The following is an 18279-nucleotide window of genomic DNA, read 5'->3' on the forward strand; positions in this document are numbered from 1 at the left end:
GCATGAACGATGTATTTTGTTAGAATTTGGAGATTTTTGAGGAAAAGGGAGCCTCCAAAATACGGACTGGTTCAGAAGAAATGAACCTGATCTTGCAAGAGCAATCAGTTGTGCTATATAATGTAGAATGCTGTCAGAGCAATCCTGGCTTCACTCCAATGTTTTAGTTATTGCTGAGAAGGGCTTGCACAGTGTTAAGGCCTTTTCCTTTTTTTTTATTTATTTATTTATTTATTTATTTATCTATTTATTTATTTATTTATTTATTTTCACATTGCCATGCCAGTGAGGAGGCTGTGGTTGCAAAAAAGCTGGGAGGCAAAACAGCCAGGACATCTTAACCAAACTGACCAAAGGGATATCCCGTAACATATAGAATGGTAGAACAGTTTAGGATGGTAGGAATCTTAAAGATCGTCAACTTTAACCCCCCTGCCATGGGCAGGAACACCTCCCAATATGCAAGCGCATATTGCTGGCTCATGTTGAGCTTCTCATCAACCAGTACCCCCAAGTCCTTCTCCACAGGGCTGCTCTTGAGTTATTTCTCACCTAGTCTATACAGGTGTTTCAGAGAGCCCCTCTGCTCATGCATCAGATTGGGAGGCTGGGCATCTGGTTTGGATTGTTGGGACCCCTAACTTCAAGAAAAATTAAAATTGAGTGTTGGACATCTAGAACTGTAAATAGGCATTTTCTCCTGCTTCTGTGGTAGGCAATGGGCATAGCGGAAATACATCTGAAATAAAACTATTACCAGCCACTACCTTTCATGACAGACCCTTGACGATATATGGGTCAACCACTGTGCTGCCAATTGTAGAGACCTCATATTTTTTTTAAAGGCAGTTAAACTTAATAAGCAATGACTTTCATTAGAACACTAAAGAAAGTCTATTCATCACAGGCTGCATCTGTATTAGATGTGGGAATGGAGCAATAATGTAGTTTTGCAACAAATGAATATTACAGCAATGAGTGTTTGTTATTGGTGCTCTGTGAGTGAATGAAGTGGCCCTGTGGCTGCTGCACCTTCTGTGATGATGGTAGCAAGGGAGACCCATGTTCCTTCTGGAGCTCTTTCTAGACTGCGAATTTATCCAAACTGTGTTCTGTTCCCTTGGAGGTATATAACAAGTAATATAGTCCAGTTTGAGAAGATCGAGAGATCAAAGCAGCTAAGGCTAACGGCCTTACATATTCATCAAGTGGTTCCAGCATATAGGAGCTTTGAACTAGATTCAGTTGGAACCATTGAACAAAAATGCCTGCAAACTTGGTTTCAAACCTATCCAAAGAACAGGTGATTAGTTTGGGCTTTTATATCCCTTTTAGGGGTTGCAACACATTGATCTTGCACCTGAAAAAGCTCTTTAATTTCTTTTTCTTTAGAGATAACATTTATTCATGTACCACTAGTCCTCTCTGAAACTACAACTGGATGGAGGAAATGTGATTACTAGACTTTTATGCAAAACTACATTATTGCTCCATCCCAGCATCTAAGGATGCAGCCTTTGAGGAATAGATTTTCCTTAGTGTTCTAAGAAGAGCTGCAGCCAAATAAACTGGGCTTCTCCTAGGACCACTACAAAAATATTTCTGCTCTCCATAGCTTGTCTAGCACAGGTAGTGTTGGTCAGAGCACAATCGCCTCGGAGGCTTTGTGCATGGCACTTAGCATAGACGCACAGTTTACACTGAGGTCAATCTGAAAATGAGAATCGTGTTGGAGATGAGAAGAAGGTGACGGAGATGTACTTAGGGTAAATTAGTAATTTCTGTGTCCATTTCTTCCAAGATGAATAAGAACAAAGTGAATTAATTTAACACTTGTTAGTAACTTATTTTACAATAGATTTTATTTCCTAATTGTTCTGATAGTACATTTTCCTGTCCACCGTGGATCTGTTCCACTTCCTAGAGCAGTCAAGCTGGATTCTGCCATTTGTCAGCAGAATTTTAGATAAACTTCTACTGAGCACAGTCTACATGGATAGAACATAAACCATGTTTAACTTCCTCCATCCAGCCAAATGAATAAGTATTTTGTTTTAAAGGACTAAGCATCTTTTTTTCTCTTTTTTTTTTTCTTTTTTTTTTTTTTGTGGGGGGGGGAGGGGGTGTCCATTTTCTAGACCTTACAAAATAGATCATAACAATGATCTACTGAAAAATATGAAAACAGTTATCTTAAGAAACAAAAATGTACACCAGCTAAGTGTACTAACCAATGAAAAGCTTTTTACCAGTTAAACTTGAACGAAAAGAGATAGGGAAATTCTGCAAAAAGCAAATAAAGACAGGGAATCATCAGGGTGTCTCGGTCAATCTGATGTGATGGAAAGCCAGCAAGATTTAGAGTGGGCGTTTTTTCATCTGCTGTAATAAAAATGATAAGAAAATCTATTTAATATGCAACAAATTCAATTTAGATGATCAAGCTGGGGATTGGTCTGCAGGAGAATGATACAGAACCTGTGTTAGATATTTTAAAGAAAAAGTTAAGTAAGTCTGGGTTGTTGTGATATTATTGACACTGTCTGAAGAAAGTTATTGACAGGTATTTTCTTAAGTTTTTCACGGGTGTCTTAATTCAAGGATTGCATTGCTTTTTCAGAGAAATGAACTTTAGGAAGAAAAGAGAAACTTAGGGAAGTGAGAGCAGGAAGGCTTATACCATGTCGAAAAACTGAATATCCCATGATAAATGCTTAGTTCTACAGACAAAATGAGGTTTCCATGCAGGGAAATTGCCTGAATTTTCTGTAAGAGTTTCCCAGTGACTAAGGAAGTTAAATGGAAAGGACTCACTTGAGAATGCACTTTATTCTTACAGGTCCCATTTCAATACATACTGTGATACGTCCAGAGGTAAATCTGTTTCATCGTCATTTGGTTTACTTTCCTGTGAGTCTGATCCATGGAGACGCAGGGCAGCCATGCACAGTAGTCCTCTCAGGTAAGAAAGCGCTGTCCTTCCAACAGGGATGTTAGAGTGAGCTCTGTAAGGAGACAAGGAACAAAACAAAGGATGGTGATTCCTAGGTCTTAGCTAGCACAATTGTGTCTTTGAAAATGAAGTAGAATATTCTGAGATCAATAAGCAATTAATTGGAAAATGGGATGAAATGTTGTATGCTGGTATGTTGTTTCAGCATCCTGGAGGGAAAAAGGTATGGAAAGAAGTTGGCCCCTAACTGAGCCTCTGGTGAAAATACAGGCTGGAGGAAGATAAAAGGAAGCGTTAAAAGGGTTGTTGAAGGTGCTAAAGGTGTGGCATGCAGTATTTGACAGAGCTGTTTGAAGCTGAATGAGCAGGGAAAGAGGATTTCAAAATCATGGGTGTGGGGCCTCTGGTAAATACCAAAATCTGCTTAAATTGGGAATTGAGAATCTGTTCCAACAAACCCTATGGAACTTTTGGACCAACTTTGAAATGCAATGAAGAAAAAAAAAAAAAAAAAAAAAAAACAATTTGGACCTGGCTTCAGAAGCCAAACAGAGGCAGTTGACTAGCCTCTTTCTAGGACAATTGGCCCCTGATATCAGAGAGAAATTGTCTTAGGTTGCAGGATAGACTTGCAACAGTCAGAGCAGGAATGACAGGGAGCTGGAGCATCTATCCTAGCAGATGCATTGGTTGAAATAAAGCTAGGGAATGAAGAGAGAGGCATGGATTTTAGGTTGGATATGGGAGCTTCTTTCTCTGTGTTAATCCCGAAATTGATTCTGGAAAAGTGCTAGGTCTGTAAATAAATGTAGTAGGAACAATTGGCCAAAAGGAAAAGGCATTCTTTTTTTGCAATGCTCAAAATCAGAAATGGGAAAAAATGATGAGAATGCGTCAGTTTTTATACTTACTCAAATTTCTAAGGCCCTTCTTAGGAAGCGACTTGCTGGAAAAAATGGATGCAAAAATTTCTTTTGAACAAGGGAAAATGGAAATAAAAGTAACATATTAAACTCTGTCCGTAGCAAGTCCAGTGAAAGCTGCAGATAGGACTCCAGATAGGACTCCAGATAGGACTCCAGATAGCTCCAGATAGGACTCCCTGAATGGATGTAATTATGAACCAAGTGTATCTGAGAGCTGGGGCTACAGGAATACCTGGGGGAGCAAAGAATGGAGTACCTGTAAAAACATTGATTTAAAGGAAAACTTTCCGAAGGTATGCTAAAAGCAATAAAAGTAATACCCGCTAAAGGTGAAAGACAGAAGGGGAATGAATAATCAATAACTTTCTTAATTATGGACTAATCTAGTAATAGCAGAATGCGAGTCACATTCACAATATAACACTCCATAGAGGCCCAGTTAGAAAGGCAGATGGAACCTATCGCAGAGTTCAGGATTTAAGGGCCATTAATAGGATCACAAAAGATTTATACCCTGTAGTATCAAATCCCTACAACCTTTTGACAAAATTAGAGAAGAGTCAAGTTTGGTTCACAGTACTAGATTTAAAGGATGCCTTTTTGTGCCTGCCCATGGCACCTGAAAGCCAGCAACTTACATTACAATAGATTTTATTATTTTTATTTATTTTATTTATTTATTATTATATTTATTTTATTATTTTATTTATTTTAAGGAGTGAAACTGAGTTTGGGAAGAAGGAAGGAGGGCAGGGAAGGTTTTCTCATATATATATATAAATATATATATATATTATTATTATTATTGTTATTTATTTATTTACTGTCCTGCTCTGTTATTGTAGAGTAAAAAAATTACATTGATCGTCCCCAAGCTGAGTCTGTTTTGCCTGTGATGGTAATCAGCGAGCAATCTTCTTGTCCTAACCTTGACCCATAAGGTTTATCATCTTGTTTCCTCCCCCTGTCCTGCTGGGGAGGTGTGGTGAGAGAGTGGCTGGGTGGGCATCTGGCACACAGCCAAAGTCAACCCACCACACTTCCACCTAAACCAGAAGTATTTTTTACTTTATTCCCAGAAAGTAATTTTCCTCTGTACCTTCCTCATTTTCCTTCTCCACATTACTCCTAATCCATTTGCTTCCTTTGAACAAACTTTGAATTTTTAGGGTTTTAGTTATATTATTTTTTTCATACATCTGCTGCTGACATAGAGTAAATATCATATATGTTCTCCTTCTAAACTAATGACAATACTCTTCTTCTAAAATAAATGCAATAAATTCTTATTTTTATAAATGATACGGATGCAGGACTTGAATGCATACTAGGTAAGTTTTTAGATGACATTAGATTGGGAGGAACTGTTGACTCCCTCAAAAGTAGAGAGGCCTTGCAGAGAGATCTTGACAAATTAGAGAGCTGGACAATCACCAACAATATCAAGTTTAACAAGAGTGTGTGCTGGATTGTACAGATGGCATGGGGCAACCCTGACTGTACATACAGACTGGGGATAGGAGGCTGAAGAACAGCCCCATGGAAAGGGGTCTAGGGGTTTTGGTTGACATCCAAAGTCAACAGTGTGTGCTGGCATCCAGAAGGGCCAAGGGTACCCTGGGGTGCATCAGGCACAGCACTGCCAGCTGGTCAAGGGAAGGGATTGTCCCACTCTGCTCTGTGCTGGTGCAGCCTCACCTTGAGCATTGTGTGCAGTTTGGGGCACTGTAAAGTAAGGAGGACATAAAACTATTAGAGACCATCCAAAGGAGGGCAACCAAGATGGGAATGGCAAGATTTATGAGGGGCAGCTGAGGTCCCTTGGTGTGTTCAGCCCCGAGCAGAGCAGGCTGAGGGGAGGCCTCATGGCGGCCTGCAGCTCCCTCACGAGGGGAGCAGAGGGGCAGGCGCTGAGCTCTGCTCTCTGGGGACAGCGACAGGACTCGAGGGAACAGCATGGAGCTGGGACAGGGGAGGGTCAGGCTGGGGGTTAGGGAAAGGGTCTGCACCCAGGGGCTGGTCGGGCACTGGGACAGGCTCCCCAGGTCACAGCACCGAGCCTGACAGAGTTCAAGAAGTGTTTGGATAACGCTCTCAGGCATGTTGTCTGATTTTTGGGTAGTTCTGTGTGGAGCCAGGAGTTTGACTCGATGATCCTTGTGGGTTCCTTCTAGCTTGGGATATTCTGTGATTCTGTGATTCTTAAATCATCAAATCGTAGAACAGCCCAGGCTGGAAGGGACCTAAATAATTATTGGGTCCAAACTTTGAAATCTGTTTATACTGTGACTTAGTTATCAAACAGGTTTTGAGCTGAATCATATTTTTCTGTGCAGGAAAGACAGGCAATTTTGATATACTTAATCTTTCATTCAGCACCATATATGTTTTATGTGCTATATAATTATTGCTGTTATTTACTGGAACTATAATAGAGTTCAAAGTCCTAACTGAGGTTAGGATCCCATTACACAGCTGCTCCCAAGAGGCAAAAAGCTATACAATTTCAGCCTCTGACCTTGAGAAAACAGTGGAATTAAGCATAGTCATAATGTTAACCAGATCCACATTAGACATAGACAAGGAAAACTGTGGATTAAAGAATGGAAATATTGCTACCCTTATTTTGTCCATGGGGAATAAAGTCACATTGAACTTTGATTTATCCAGGCCATAGAAGAAATTGTGGTGCAGCCACATACAATATTTTCCAGTTCGTAATCTTGTGGATGTTTCTTTTCAGAAATTCTTTATCGATAGAAGGAGGAAGGTTTAAGCTAAAATAGCATAGAAACTATTTTATTTTGAATTACAATGAATTTAACAGGAGTATAATAAATGGATTTTTGACACACAGAAATCATTTGAGAAGCAACGCTGTAATAACATGGCACAAATGGAGACGTAAACCATTTCTTTAATTAGATCTTTCTGTGAAGCCTGAGACTTGGTTAGGGGCCTTAGAGAAGAGAACGGATTTTGTGTCTCAGCCTTGAGAAGAGAAGACTGAGAAGCGATCTTCTCAGAAGACTGAAAGGGGATCTCATCAATGTTTATAAATATCTTAAGTATGGGAGACAGAGGGATTTGGCCAACCTCTTATCAGTGGTTTGTGGGGACAGGACAAGGGGCAATGGCCACAAGATGGAGCCCAGGAAGTTCTGCACTGACATGCGAAAGAACTTCACGGTGAGGGTGACGGAGCACTGGAACAGGCTGCCCAGGGAGGTTGTGGAGTCTCCTTCTCTGGAGATATTCAAGGCCCTTCTGGACACCTACCTGGGCAGCCTGCTCTAAGGAACCTGCTTTGGCAGAGGGGTTGATCTCTTGAGGTCCCTTCCAACCCCTACAATTCTGTGATTCTGTGTGATTCTGTGAATGAAATGAGGAGATTGGTGAACAGGCAAAATGGGACACCTACTGGAATTGAAAACTCCAAAAGGAAATAAAACAACAAAACTGTGTCTCTTGTAGATTAGAGGAAAAGCACCAGAGTCAAATTTGCAAAAGAGGCAGAAGCTCACAGGATCTTGTTTAGACATTAAATTAAAACTTAAGATTTCCTAATCTTACAATTCATGGGCTATCAGCAAATCCCTCACCAATCCTCTTTACTGCCAGTTAATTTAAAGAGGCTGTTTCTTCAGCTCAGATCTGAGCTGTCTAAAGACTTGGCATGAGACAGGTCAATATCTGTATGGTGACACACAGCTCACAGCTTTGGTTTGCTTCTTTTTTTTTAATGTCACTTGCAAAAGCACATTACTGGAGTTTCCTGCACAAACTTGTGTAGGAAATACATCCCTTTTGTATCTTTGCATTATAACTTGGACTATTATTATTTTCTACACAGGATTCTTTACTTATGCTGTGCATTATGGATAGTCTTGTGCATTATGGATAGTCTTGATCAGTGGACAAATCAGAACTGTACAGAGTAGGATGCTGAATAATCCCTACAATATATTTGCACAAGGTGGAAGATGTGCAGCAGTGGATGCAATAGAAACTACATGAAAAGAAAGGATGGTCTGAAAATTCAGGGGAATCAAGTGGTGTTCTATTCCCCTCTCTCTGTCACAGATCTGTATAAGGCTAGACAAACCACTTAAACTGTACTTTCTGCAAGTGGTCACTAGCTCTGTGCTCCTCTTTCCTGCAGCTCCAGGCCCTTGTGCTGATTTGAAAACATTAAGTACTTACACCTGCAACATAGTCAGCAGTCACTGAACGTACACTACTTTCAGATGCTTTAGTACTGTACTAAAGCATCTGAAAAATCAGCTCCTAAGCATCTCAAATTGACTGTCAAAAATAGTGGATATTTTCTAATTTATTCTGTCTCAGTTCTCTCTCCGTCAAATTAGAATAATAATTCCTCTTCAGCCTGCAGAAGTGCTGTGAAGATAAATTCATTAAGATTCGTAAAGCACTCAGCCACTATAGTGATGAGCACCACCGAAAAGCCCAGGAGGAAATTAAAAATTCTGTCTTCAGAGCAGAACTTAAAAATGTGGCATGGGACCATACATTGAACAGTAACAAAGAAACAATAGTTACTCATTCAGTGAGTATTATCTATATATTTTGCACAGCAGGAGACAAGAGATGGGGGCGTGAGGAGGGTGGCAGGGGGTAAAGTGTATGTGATCAGTTAATTAAAACCAGAGTCATAATGCATACCAGAAAACAGGGAAATAAGAGTAGGTGGGCAACCTAATTCTGGCAATTCCCACATCTGAGTACTTGACTATAAATCAAGTACTCAGATATTTTTATTTAATTTTTATCCACAGTTTTTTTTTTTTAATTATTATTATTTTGGTCAATATATTGTTTACTTTTATTATAGAAAAAGATGAGTTCTACCTATCTTAATTCTTTTCACTGAGATATAATGACGGTGGCCATAGGTTTCTCCAAAGTTGCACCTGATCTCCTAATTCAAAAGATTTCGATTCACTCTTTTTCCTTCCTCTCTCAAATCATGCTGATATCTTCATTGCAGTATGTTTCCTACCACAGACAACTGATGTTTTATAAATGTTTTATAATTATGTTTTATGAAATGAAATGCTCTTGGGATAATCACAAGAAAAAATAATTGTACAAATCTGATTCGTGTTCTATGAATGAAATCTAAAATTTGATGGCAGAGTTATCTGAAAAATATTAATCCTACCTGAGATTGTTATGCTTAACTACATTAATGTTTGTGCTTTTTTTTTTTCGTTTTCTTTTTTTTTTTTTCAGTGTAAGGCCTCTTGGTTAAAGAAATAAAATACTGTTCACAGCATTTATTATTACAGTATAAAACATAGGAAAAAAATTACCTTGACAGTTTGGTTTTGCCTTCAAAAAGTCACCTTTTGAATTCTGTCAAAATTTTTCTGATTTTCTTATATCTGGTTTCTTGCATCATCCCCTAACAAGCCAGTCAGAAAATTTTCCAAGTTTTTATAGCAAACAGAGTTTACATCCTTACACTTCACAAAAAGCTTCTAATAAAGCGTGCCCTGATGTTGCTTCGTAGATGTAATGGACTATGTTTCTGTAGCAATGTATTTCATTTTTCTTATTATCAGAAGTTATTTAGAAGGGAGAAGAGTTGCTGGTGTGTTTTTGTTGTTGTTGTTTTTATTTTTGGTATGTTTTTTGTTTTTGTTTTTACAAAAATATACAACAATTTTCCAGGCAGTACTTAACAATCTTAATCTTCTCTAATTTCTTATACCTATGGAACAGAAAACATAGGCAAATTTCTAGCATGTTAAATAGAATTATCCTTTTAGTAGCCTTGTAATTTTGTACATAATTTCATTTCACAATGAAGGTGAGTTGATAAGGTATAAAGTATATCAAGTTTAACAGGGGTCAGGTATATTTGATTTATCTACCTGAATCTTTTAGTCTTCCTATCTGTTTGGATATGGTTTTAAAGGTTAAAACTTACAAGAAAGACATTGAGGTGCTCGAAAGAGTCCAGAGAAGGGCGACGATGCTGGTGAGACGTTTGGAGAACAAGTCCTACGAGGAGCATCTGAGGGAGCTCTGTTTGTTCAGCCTGGAGAAAAAGAGGCTCGGGGGTGACCTTGTCGCTCTCTATAAGTACATTAAAAGAGGCTGTAGCGAGGTGGGGGTCAGTCTATTCTCCCACGTGCCTGGTGACAGGACGAGGGGGAATGGGCTGAAGTTGGGCCAAGGGTGTTTTAAGTTAGATATTAGGAAGAACTTCTTTACTGAGAAGGTTGTGAGGCACTGGAATGGGCTGCCCAGGGAAGTGGTGGAGTCACCATCCCTGGAGGTCTTTAGAAGACGTTTACATGTAGACCTTAGCGATATGGTTTAGTGGAGGACTGGTTAGTGTTAGGTCAGAGGTTGGACTTGATGATCTTGAGGTCTCTTCCAACCTAGAAATTCTGTGATTCTGTGATATATATTCTAAATATGGTAATGAGGAATAGGAGTATAATTGATCAACATAAAAACTATTTGATGCTCAGAAATATCGATAGTTATTTAGTAAGTATAATGAACTCTGCTGCAGTTGGCATTGGGTGGCTCCTTGGTTTTGTGCTCTTCCATTTATATGTTTTTTTTGTTTTGTTTTGTTTTGTTTTTCCGTATTGACAAGACTCACATGAAGACATAATATGGCTGTAATGGAAGAATAGAAGAACAAAATTACAGATATCAAAACTGTAACAGATGTTATAACTCTTGGAAACACAGATAAGGTCTCACTTCACTGCAGAAATGTTCTATTTTTGAAAGATATCAAAAAGTATTTATAATTTAGGACAGTATTCTAAGTTAACATAATATCAGCTATATTTGTAAATCTCAAGGGAAGAGTCTGTGCAGAACTAAATGATGAATTGTCTGAATTTATCATCCACGACAAGTACAAACAGATGGGTTTAAGACCCTGTGTGACAGTACACAGCATGTCATTCAGTACTTAAGGCACCAATTACCTTAATAGAGTTGGAAGTTCTCATGATTTGTCTTCATAGCCCTGACACTGGGGTTTAGATTTCCAAAGAATTTTATAAATGCTTTGCTTTAGATAAATTTAAAATCTTTAGAAGAGTAGACAGAAATTTCAGCTACTGTCAGGTATTTGCTAAGAAACTTCAAGAAGTCATAACAGAGGATGAGCTTCAGCATGCCTGAGTACTTCAGTACGTCTTTCCTGATCAGTTAAACGTAACCAAGGGTTTGATCCTTTTTAACATTCTGTGGCAACTATTCAGATCTGATTTTCATCTCGAGCAAAGGGGAGTAGGAGGTTCAAGAGATCTCAGCAGTAACCCTATTCCCTAGTGTAATGCTAATTGTTGTGGGTTTTAGGCCACAAGCTTCACTAGTAATAGCTACTGTACTTACTGTAATTGTTCTGTATATCTAATATCTGGGAAACAATGAATAGGCATCAAAAATGATACATAATCGATACACCTTTTGCACCTAGATTTCACACTCCTGTTGATGGAAATTACCTGCTTTTCAAAAAACGGTGACTACGCCCATTTGCATATAAAAATGCACTGATAGTGAGATATAAAACAAGATTCAAGACAAAGGAATGGAATCTTAAAAATAAAATTTCTCATCTAAAGTGCAATGATACAAACTTGCCTTCACATCCATCTTAATGCATGAATAAATATCAAGAGATTATATTTTGCTGTAACCCTGGCTTCCTTATAATTTGGACAAATCAAATACTTAAGTCTTGGAAACAGGCAAATGACCATGTATGGATCCATTATTAATTGGTTTTGTTGCATGTTTAATCAAAAGTCAAGCTTTTACAAGCAGCCTTGATATTTAAAAATAATAAATAAATAGATTAAAAAAAAAAAAAAAAAAAAAAGACAAGTACCTTAAACTCAAAAGCCATGGTGGATATTAGGATAACTCTTGGTTATCCTAAATAACTACCATGAAAGAAAGAAGAGCAAGTTCTGCAGTCTTAATTTAAGTCAGCATCACTCAGCTCAACTGACAAAGCTACCCAGCTGCTTTGGGAACAAGCACCGAACATGCACAGGGCTGGAGAGTACTCTCACCTGGAGTGCAGGTCGATTGAAACAGAGTGGGGAAGGTCAGAGTGCCAGCACCCTTCTTTTTCCAGGCCTAATGGAGAATAAAAGCTAATCAATGTAACTTTGTCCTCTTGTCGATCAGTAAGCTTGAGCAATCATTCAAAAATTGTTTAAAAATAAATGGCATACAAATACAAGTTCTTTCACTCCTTCCTCACAGGTCTATTTCTAAATGTTATCTGAAGGAGAACAAAAGAGCTAGAGGGATCCTGTTAGCAGTGACCTGCAGTCTCTACTCTACACTGCAGTAAGATAAATTTTACTATATTTTAAACAAAGTTGTATAAATTACCATTAAGATGCAGCACAAAACTCCATTATTAAAGTTCAGTCTACGTTTTGTATATAAAATGAAGATCCAGTCATTTATTGTACCTGTTAACTAGAGCATATAATCTCCCACCTCACAGCACTTGGTCTTTGAAACCAGAAAAATATGGGCTAAGAAGGTACAAATAGATATATTAATTTATTTGAAGTACATTAAAAGCTAACACATAAAGCAGTTTATCTGTATCAAATCTTCCTTTGCTTAATCATAAAAATGGGAAAACAAACTTAAAAAAATGCTTATACTTAACTTGCCCTGAGATTTTATGCACAAGTGATAGATAAAATAATTCAGTTTAAAGTCAGATAATGCGTAATTTCATTTATATGAACAGTTAACCACAGATCAGATAATTCTTACAAGAAGTCATTATGATAAAGAAAATGATGCCAATCACATCCTCTTTCTTTTCAATGTTTCAGCAGAATATTTGAGTGTTAGTGTTGCATAAAGTTGCATAATGCTTTGCAGTGTCATTGCTTCAGTGTGACCAGGAGTATCAGAATTTTTCAATGATATCTTTCTACGTCTATTTGTCCTTGTGTTTTAAAGATTCTGTGACCATGGACAACTTTGGGTAACTTAGATATGCCTGAAAGGGGATCTCTATGGCATTGCTAAAAGTCTTCATGAATATGAATTCAAGGATTGAATTTGGGTTTAATTCCTTCCTTCACAAAGTAATAAACTTACTAAAATCTAAAGGAACAAACAAATGAAGTATGGATTTTCTAGCATCCACTGGACACTGATCTAAAATATATTAGATTCAAATAATCCAATAGCAGCCAGACTGTTGAAAGGCTTATGTCTTGCAAGTTCATTCAAATGTGTTGGAAGTTGAAATTTCATTTTGTGAAATTTAAAGCTACTGTACTCCCTGTTTTAAAATAAGCCATTTTAAGACAGGTGGAAGATTGATCAGAATTTCTGTACGTGAGGTTCCTTTACACCAGGTTACAAGAGTGTTAGCATTGTACTGCTAGTGAAGCAGAACATGTTTCATGCCAAAATTTCTTACTGATATTTCTAATCCTTACAAAAACTGTCATAACGTACGTCACCTAATTGGTGTGACGATTCTGCAGAAAAGCACACAGATTATATATTTACTTCAGTAGAGTATATCCTTTCTCAAAGATCAACAATAGCTGTTATCTAAATCTGTCAGCTAACAGGTGGTGTCCAAGGAAAACATTTATAATTTGATTTCTGAAGTGTAACATTAGGTATACTTTTCTGAATCTATCAATCAGAGAAGTACAATTTTTTCTAAGACATATCCAGAAAAACAACACATATATGTATTCTGATAACAATGGTTGAAAAGAACTTTTCATTAAAAGAAAAAAAAATAATCCAGGAGTGACAGGAAATATAAAAACCCTCTACCAGCCATAAAATACTGTTAGTTACAGTAAGACAGTGAACCAACAATTTCATCACAGCTCATGAAAATCAGTAGGAATTTAGTATAAATATCAAGCTTGGAAGAAGTGAAGCAAAAGGTAGGAAAAAAATCCAATAAAGCAGAAAATTAGGCAGAAAAAAAAGATTTCATAGAATGATGCTTCCATGATATATCAGCAGCTGGAAAAGTTATATAAGGAAAAGGCAACAGACACAACTCTAGTTATGCTATGCCATGCCCTGCATGGAAAACAGTAAACAAATCACAGTTGAAAAATATTTATTTATCATTGACGTTTAGTAATTCTCTTCCTTACCTGATCTTCCTTACCTTTCCAATTCCACTTCAACTGTTTTCCTTTTGTACCAGAATGTTTTATTCCTTGCTGACATTGCCTATGTGCAAAACAAGAAAGATTTTTATTTTCAGGACGAATAAAATGAGTGGTAAATGAAATGGTATTGGAGATTTTGGGAGGGTCATTTCATCTCTGATATGTTTCTGGTCATGTGCTGTGGTGCAAAGCTCAAAGGGGGATACAGTTCCAGGGTACAATTTTTAAAATGGAGAGCAATGCTTTGTTCTGACAGCTCAGTGTCATTAAGGGACCCCTGACACTTCTTCAAAAGATCCAGTATTACAAACCATAGTAACCAGTTTCCTGTTTGGAATGCATGTTTAAAACAGATAGTCTTTACAAATTCAAAACAAATCAATGTAAGTTCTTCACATCTTTTGTTGAAACATTACTGCTACGTGAGTCTCAACCACTTATTTTGCTTAAAAGAAGACTTCTGCAAGTGTTGCCCTAGCAGTTCATAACTATAGACCTCATTCCTTCAGGTGGAACACAAGAAAAACTTGGAGACACAGATCCTGCTCTGTGTTCAGATGGCCTTAGCTAACCTGGTAGCATAAAGAAACCTTAAGTTTTCCTCTTACCAGACACTTCCAGTGCTCTGGCACCTTTTTTCACAGTCCAAGTATGTGCTGTGGGAAAAGGGACTTGACTGGAGTGTTTACATACTTCAGCCACTGGCTGCTGGATAGTGGTCCTAGCAGACAGTGACCCAGAAGTCCAGAGGAGTCCACGCATTCAGACGAGGGCTATGAAGATGATCAGAGGGCTGGAGCACCTCTCCTGTGAAGAAAGGCTGAGAGAGCTGAGGATGTTCAGCCTGGAGAAGAGAAGGCTCCAGGGTGACCCCATTGCAGCCTTTCAGTACTTCAAGGGGACTTAAATAAAGATGGATAGTGACTTTTTGCTCAATCAGATAACACGACAAGAGGGAATGGTTGTAAACTGAAAGAGGGGAGATTTAGATTAGAAGTTAGGAGGAAATTCTCTGCTCAGAGGGTGGTGAGGCACTGGAACAGGTTACCCTGAGAGGCTGTGGATACCCCATCCCTGGAGGTGTTCAAGTTTAGGTTGTACGAGACCCTGGGCAACCTGATCTAGCGGGTGGCATCCCTGCCTATGGCAGGGGGGTTGGAACTGTGTGATCTTCAAGGTCTGTTCCAACCCGAGCCATTCTGTGACTCTGTGATTCTGAGCCTTGTTACTAGATGAGGGACAGACTGTAAGCACCGCTGACTCAGGTATGTCCAAGCAAAACAACTTGTGATCATCCCTGTCATCTCTATTAACATTGTGTGCCCTCACCAGGAAGCCTGTAACACATCAGAGATCCTGAGCATCATGCAATTTGTGCATGACTAATGTTTTATGTAATCTTTAATACTGGGTTATGTTGTATGATTTCTGCTGTCTGGCTGATGCTGATATGTTGATGATCTCCAATGGCTGCAGAGTCAGCAGGTAATGACAGAGAGGAATACAGGTAAATCCTAATGAAGCCACAGCCTGAGACATACTTAGGGAATCTGTAGCTGGGATACTCAGTCTGCAGAAATCATTCTGGCAAGGGCTGAGTTTTAGGTTATTTAGGTCACTTCAGCATGTACAAATCAGTGCCCTTTTTAGAATAATTTTACAAAGGAGAAATCCTCTCCCCCTTTTCCTCTCCTAGAGATGTGAATGTACCCTGAATCACCATGGGCAGCTACTGCTGATACTAAGTAGCCTTCATCACAAGCTAAGAGGCCTCATGCATAGCTGTAAATTAAATGTGCTAGGGAAATTACACATGATCCTGAAAATTGAGGCCAACCAGCACAAAATGACCGCTGCTATTCTCACAAAGTCTCTAGATAGCTCTCCTAAACAGGGGATACAAGCAAACCACCTGCTGGAGGAAGGAAAGGCCCCCAAACTTCCTAACTCCCAAATCATGCCCTAAAATAATTTTAGGCAATATTAAGCATGGGACAAAAATATGGAGGGAAATATGCTAGTATAAGCATATCCTAAGAGTTTTGTAGCCTTAGGATTTAGTGTCTAAGAAAATAACCTTTGTGGCTTATCACAAATGACTTCACCAACAGATCTGGACTGCATTACTATTACTGTGAGTCAGGAATTGATGACTGAGTGCACAGTTTTTATAGCATTTTTGTTTCTGGGGGATGATCACTTCTACATAAATTTTGGAGACTTTATTACTAGGCATTCCAATCTTAAAAGCATTCTGGAAAGCACTGCTTGATTTATGCAGTCTTAATCATAGATTTATGCCAGAATTCATAGCTATTACCTGGGAGCCTGAGAAGAAAGTTAAAAAATTTAATGCACAGCTGGAATGTGGGGCATTTATCCTACTAAAATAAGAGGTGGATTCTAAGCTAAATTTCATCTAAGCTAAATTTAATCTCCATAAAAGTGCAGGTGGTATTATGTGAAAATTAAAAGAATGGCTACCAATTAAATGAAAAGAAGCAATTTAGTAGGTGAGCAGTTGGACTTTGATAGACGTTCAAGTTAGTGACCATTTTACAGTTTTATGATCTTATTGCCCATTAAATCTACAGTCACTCTCAATTTGTTAAATCATAGTTAGGAAAAGCACTTATGAGTCTGATTATTTTAAATTCAGCTCATCAGATAATAATTTTCAGCTATAGCTGTCTGCCAGTTTCCTCCAGGGACAGACTAAGAGAAGTGAAACAACAACAACAACAACAAAACAACAGATGTATATACCACAAAGCTTTGAAGGTCTTCCGGAGTAATGTTAAAGACTTTCACAACAGACAATGAACTTTTCAGCCAGCTCGTTGGCAAGACTCAACATCCATTATGTATGGAAGCCAATTTGTGCCAAGTAGACAATGAAACTCAAGATAGAAGCTACAAAGGATTTATTCCTGGATTTGATGACAGCTACATCTACCAGCTATCAAGCAAATTTAGATTTAGGGATGGATGTGACTCTGCAGCTTGCACCGAAGTTATACCAGATTCTCTGTAGTGCCATCTGGTGACAGCTGGCTGCATGGATATTTGAAACTGGGCTATTAAATATTCATATAGCATTTCAAGATGAGTCTGAGAAACATTTTTAGATAGTACTATTGTTTAAAAAAAGATGAAGAGTGGAAAAAAAATAAATGAGAGAGATTATTGATTATATTGGAAGTTGGACAAATGGTTTGTGTACTTCATGAAAAACAGATTTGCAGGGAAAAGAACTTAGTAATATTTTGTTTAATTGCATACAAAGACCTATCTTAAAATAGACTCATTAAACTTGCCCAAGCAAGTACACTAAGAGAAGGAAGTATCAGGTTCATGATGCTCAAAACTGCTATTAATATGTTAACACTGCATAAGGTCTGCACAACAAAGGCTGGGACAGAATCCAACTCCTTTGATCAACATTCATTTGTCTTGATCTCTAAACTTTTGAACTACCTTTTCCCTTTGTTGTTTTCAGCATCGTTCACTGAATTCATTGGAAGTCTGGCAAGGCTTTAAACACCCTCTCCTACAATATTCTTGTATCTGGGTTAGGTTGCTATAGATGTAAGAACTAACAAATTGGGGAGCAGCTTTGATGGAAAAGATCTGGAGGTCCTGGTGTACAGCAAGCTTAGCATGAGCCAGCTGCATGGCCTGACAGCAATGAAGGTCAGGAGCATCCTGGACATCACTAACACAAGCACAGATCAAGAGAAGTGACTACTCAGCTTTATACAGAACTCGTTAGAGCACACCTAGAGTACTACTGCACACAGGCTTGGACAGTGAGTACAAGGGATGTTTACAAACCAGAGCAGGTCAAACAGAAGACTGCTCAGAGGGTGGCCTTCTTCCCCCAAATATCCCTGCGTGGTATCATGTTGTTATGACGCTGTGGGCATTAACAGACTTTAATGGCTCTGATCAGCCTCTCTTGGGGCCCTCGACCACATGCTGGAGCACTCCCCCCCAGAGCACTGAGATTTCATTTAAATTTAGCCCCAGGCATTTGGCTCTTAGGAGTGCTGGTCTCTAGCTGGACCTGGCCAGATGTGGCTGTATCTGGCTGACCAGACCTCACTGATTCTCTCCTGTGAGCTGACCAGGCTTGATCTTGGACCTGCCTGCTCCTCATGGATTGGTGAAGCGTCCTGGACTTGGGGCTGTCCTTCCTAACTCCCGCAACCCC

At 38.6% G+C, this 18279-nt stretch overlaps 1 long non-coding RNA gene across 1 annotated transcript; it reads right to left on the reverse strand.

The window, feature by feature from the left end:
- Window positions 1-8919: 8919 nt before the first annotated feature.
- On the reverse strand, window positions 8920-14220 carry LOC140000800 (uncharacterized). The gene is made up of 3 exons (XR_011806024.1): window positions 14063-14220; window positions 11955-12021; window positions 8920-9943 (listed from the first exon to the last, which is right to left on the reverse strand). It is a non-coding gene; the product is annotated as an uncharacterized lncRNA (long non-coding RNA).
- Window positions 14221-18279: the final 4059 nt, after the last annotated feature.

Source organism: Anas platyrhynchos, chromosome Z (assembly GCF_047663525.1).
Source record: "Anas platyrhynchos isolate ZD024472 breed Pekin duck chromosome Z, IASCAAS_PekinDuck_T2T, whole genome shotgun sequence".
NCBI lineage: Eukaryota > Metazoa > Chordata > Aves > Anseriformes > Anatidae > Anas > Anas platyrhynchos.